This window comes from Pongo abelii, chromosome 11 (assembly GCF_028885655.2).
Source record: "Pongo abelii isolate AG06213 chromosome 11, NHGRI_mPonAbe1-v2.0_pri, whole genome shotgun sequence".
Classification (NCBI taxonomy): domain Eukaryota; kingdom Metazoa; phylum Chordata; class Mammalia; order Primates; family Hominidae; genus Pongo; species Pongo abelii.
Window position 1 is genome coordinate 17916154 of NC_071996.2, and position 5345 is coordinate 17921498.

Consider the following 5345-nt stretch of genomic DNA (forward strand, 5'->3'; position numbering starts at 1 on the left):
GCTAGCTTTTGAGTGTGTTTGCTCTTGCTTTTCTAGTTCTTTTAATTGTGATGTTAGGGTGTCAATTTTGGATCTTTCCTGCTTTCTCTTGTGGGCATTTAGTGCTATAAATTTCCCTCTACACACTGCTTTGAATGCATCCCAGAGATTCTGGTATGTTGTGTCTTGGTTCTCGTTGGTTTCAAAGAACATCTTTATTTCTGCCTTCATTTCGTTATGTACCCAGTAGTCATTCAGGAGCAGGTTGTTCAGTTTCCATGCAGTTGAGTGGTTTTGAGTGAGATTCTTAATCCTGAGTTCTAGCTTGATTGCACTGTGATCTGAGAGATAGTTTGTTATAATTTCTGTTCTTTTACATTTGCTGAGGAGAGCTTTACTTCCAACTATGTGGTCAATTTTGGAATAGGTGTGGTGTGGTGCTGAAAAAAATGTATATTCTGTTGATTTGGGGTGGAGAGTTCGGTAGATGTCTATTAGGTCCGCTTGGTGCAGAGCTGAGTTCAATTCCTGGGTATCCTTGTTGATTTTCTGTCTCGTTGATCTGTCTAATGTTGACAGTGGGGTGTTAAAGTCTCCCATTATTAATGTGTGGGAGTCTAAGTCTCTTTGTAAGTCACTCAGGACTTGCTTTATGAATCTGGGTGCTCCTGTATTGGGTGCATATATATTTAGGATAGTTAGCTCTTCTTGTTGAATTGATCCCTTTACCATTATGTAATGGCCTTCTTTGTCTCTTTTGATCATTGTTGGTTTAAAGTCTGTTTTATCAGAGACTAGGATTGCAACCCTTGCCTTTTTTTGCTTTCCATTTGCTTGGTAGATCTTCCTCCATCCTTTTATTTTGAGCCTATGTGTGTCTCTGCATGTGAGATGGGTTTCCTGAATACAGGACACTGATGGGTCTGAAATTGTGGCAATAATCAATAGCTTACCAACCAAAAAGAGGCAAGGACCAGGTGGATTCACAGCCAAATTCTACCAGAGGTACAAGGAGGAACTGGTACCATTCCTTCTGAAACTATTCCAATCAATAGAAAAAGAGGGAATCCTCCCTAACTCATTTTATGAGGCCAGCATCATCCTGATACCAAAGCCGGGCAGAGACACAGCCTAAAAAGAGAATTTTAGACCAATATCCTTGATGAACATTGATGCAAAAATCCTCAATAAAATACTGGCAAACCGAATCCAGCAGCACATCAAAAAGCTTATCCACCATGATCAAGTGGGCTTCATCCCTGGGATGCAAGGCTGGTTCAATATACGCAAATCAATAAGTGTAATCCAGCATATAAACAGAACCAAAGACAAAAACCACATGATTATCTCAATAGATGCAGAAAAGGCCTTTGACAAAATTCAACAACCTTCATGCTAAAAACTCTCAATAAATTAGGTATTGATGGGACGTATCTCAAAATAATCAGAGCTATCTATGACAAACCCACAGCCAATATCATACTGAATGGGCAAAAACTGGAAGCATTCCCTTTGAAACTGGCACAAGACAGGGATGCCCTCTCTCACCACTCCTATTCAACATAGTGTTGGAAGTTCTGGCCAGGGCAATTAGGCAGGAGAAGGAAATAAAGGGTATTCAATTAGGAAAAGAGGAAGTCAAATTGTCCCTGTTTGCAGACGACATGATTGTATATCTAGAAAACCCCATTGTCTCAGCCCAAAATCTCCTTAAGCTGATAAGCAACTTCAGCAAAGTCTCAGGATACAAAATCAATGTACAAAAATCACAAGCATTCTTATACACCAACAACAGACAAACAGAGAGCCAAATCATGAGTGAACTCCCATTCACAATTGCTTCAAAGAGAATAAAATACCTAGGAATCCAACTTAAAGGTATGTGAAGGACCTCTTCAAGGAGAACTGCAAACCACTGCTTAATGAAATAAAAGAGGATACAAACAAATGGAAGAACATTCCATGCTCATGGGTAGGAAGAATCAATATCGTGAAAATGGCCATACTGCCCAAGGTAATTTATAGATTCAATGCCATCCCCATCAAGCTACCAATGACTTTCTTCACAGAATTGGAAAAAACTACTTTAAAGTTCATATGGAACCAAAAAAGCGCCCGCATCGCCAAGTCAATCCTAAGCCAAAAGAACAAAGCTGGAGGCATCACACTACCTGACTTCAAACTATACTACAAGGCTACAGTAATCAAAACAGCATGGTACTGGTACCAAAACAGAGATATAGACCAAGGGAACAGAACAGAGCCCTCAGAAATAACGCCACATATCTACAACTAACTGATCTTTGACAAACCTGACAAAAACAAACAATGGGGAAAGGATTCCCTATTTAATAAATGTTGCTGGGAAAACTGGCTAGCCATATGTAGAAAGCTGAAACTGGATCCCTCCCTTACACCTTATACAAAAATTAATTCAAGATGGATTAAAGACTTAAACATTAGACCTAAAACCATAAAAACCTTAGAAGAAAACCTAGGCATTACCATTCAGGACATAGGCATGGGCAAGGACTTCATGTCTAAAACACCTAAAGCAATGGCAACAAAAGCTAAAATTGACAAATGGGATCTAATTAAACTAAAGAGCTTCTGCACAGCAAAGGAAACTACCATCAGAGTAAACAGGCAACCTACAAAATGGGAGAAAATTTTCACAACCTACTCATCTGACAAAGGGCAAATATCTAGAATCTACAATTAACTCAAACAAATTTACAAGAAAAAAACAAACAACCCTATCGAAAAGTGGGCGAAGGACATGAACAGACATTTCTCAAAAGAAGACATTTATGCAGCCAAAAAACACATGAAAAAATGCTCACCATCAGTGGCCATCAGAGAAATACAAATCAAAACCGCAATGAGATACCGTCTCACACCAGTTAGAATGGCGATCTTTAAAAAGTCAGGAAACAACAGGTGCTGGAGAGGATGTAGAGAAATAGGAACACTTTTACACTGTTGGTGGGACTGTAAACTAGTTCAACCATTGTGGAAGTCAGTGTGGTGATTCCTCAGGGATCTAGAACTAGAAATACCATTTGACCCAGCCATCCCATTACTGGGTATATACCCAAAGGACTATAAATCATGCTGCTATAAAGACACATGCACATGTATGTTTATTGTGGCACTATTCACAATAGCAAAGACTTGGAACCAAGCCAAACGTCCAACAATGATAGACTGGATACAGAAAATGTGGCACATATACACCATGGAATACTATGCAGCCATAAAAAAGGATGAGTTCATGTCCTTTGTAGGGACATGGATGAAATTGGAAATCATCATTCTCAGTAAACTATCACAAGAACAAAAAACCAAACACTGCATATTCTCACTCATAGGTGGGAATTGAACAATGGGAACACATGGACACAGAAAGGGGAACATCACACTCTGGGGACTGTTGTGGGGTGGGGGGAGGGGGGAGGGACAGCATTAGGAGATATACCTAATGCTAGATGACAAGTTAGTGGGTGCAGCGCACCAGCATGGCACATGTATACATATGTAACTAACCTGCACATTGCGCACATGTATCCTAAAACCTAAAGTATAATAATAATAATAAAAAATAAATAAATAAATAAATAAATAAATAAATAAATAAATAAAAGAGTTTTATGGCTGGATATGGTGGCTCACGCCTGTAATCCCAGCACTTTGGGAGGCCAAGGCAAGTGGATCATCTGAGTTTGGGAGTTTGAGACCAGCCTGACCAATACGGAGAAACCCCATTTCTACTAAAAATACAAAATTAGCCGGGTGTGGTGGCGCATGCCTCTAATCCCAGCTACTTGGGAGGCTGAGACAGGAGAATTGCTTGAATCCGGGAGGCAGAGGTTGCAGTGAGCCGAGATTGCACCATTGCACTCCAGCCTGGGCAACAAGAGTGAAACTCCATCTCAAAAAAAAAAAAAAAAAAAAAAAAAAAGAGTTTTATGACATGCTTGTTAGAGCTGTGTGAGGAAAAAAGCATTTCTATACACTGAGGATGAGAGTGTATATTAAAGTCACTTCTGTGAGGCAATTTGGCATTATCAATCAAAATCACAAATGCACAAACCCTTTGACTCAGGAATACAGATATATTCTGATGCATGACAAAAATGTATGGACAAGATTTTTCATTGCAAAATTGTTTGTCATCTTCTTATACAGTGTATGAATACAAGAACTCTGGAAATGTACACCCATATTATTGTATAATGCAAGCATACATTTTTATTCTGCTTGTATATGTTTTTTCCTGAACTTATACATATTTACTGATAAAAATAAGCTAGCATTGCTTTTACATAATGTTTAAATATGTAAATGTCAATCTGTGTTTAACAAAATTAATATATTGCACTGATGAGTTTTATTTCAAAAGTTATCTTTTGGCTGGGCGAGGTCGCTCACACCTGTAATCTCAGCACTGTGGGAGGGCGAGGTGGGTGGTTCACCTGAGGTCAGGAGTTCGAGACCAGCATGACCAATATAATGAAATTCCGTCTTTGCTAAAAACATAAAAATTTGCCAGATATGATGGTGTGGGCCTGTAGCCCCAGCTACTCAGGAGGCTGAGACAGGAGAATCGCTTGAACATGGGAGGCAGAGGTTGCAGTGAGCCGAGATTGTGCCACTGCACTCCAAGCCTGGGCAACAGAGCGAAACTCCGTCTCAAAAAAAAAAAAAAAGTTATCTTTCATGGTATGTCCACTTTAGATTTCAAAGATCTTTAGGTAACTCAAAACCTTGTACTCATTTAATTGATGGATATTTGCTGGGTACATAAATAATTTCTGGGAAAAATGAAAGACTAAAACATGCATTATGAAGCATAATTTAAGTGTATAAACTTTTGCTTCTTTATTTTTATTTATTTATTTATTATTTTTATTTTACTTTATTTTTTATACTTTTTTTCCTTTTTGTGGAAATCAGGGTCTTGCTATATTGCTCAGGCAGGTCTCGAACTCCTGGGCTGAAGCTATCCTCCCACCTCTGCCTCCCTAAGAGCTGGGATTATAGGCATGAGCCACCATGCCCAGCCTTATTATTATTATTATTTTTTGAGAAGGAGTTTCATTCTTGGTTGGCCAGGCTGGAGTGCAATGGCAGGATCTCGGCTCACTGCAACCTCCACCTCCCGGGTTTAAGTGATTCTCCTGCCCCAGCCTCAAGAGTAGCTGAGATTACAGGTGCCTGCCACCACGCCAGGCTAATTTTGTATTTTTAGTAGAGACAGGGTTTAGCCATGTTGACCAGGCTGGTCTTGAACTCCTGACCTCAGGTGATCTGCTTGCCTCGGCCTCCAAAAGTGCTGGGATTACAGGCATCAGCCATCACACCTG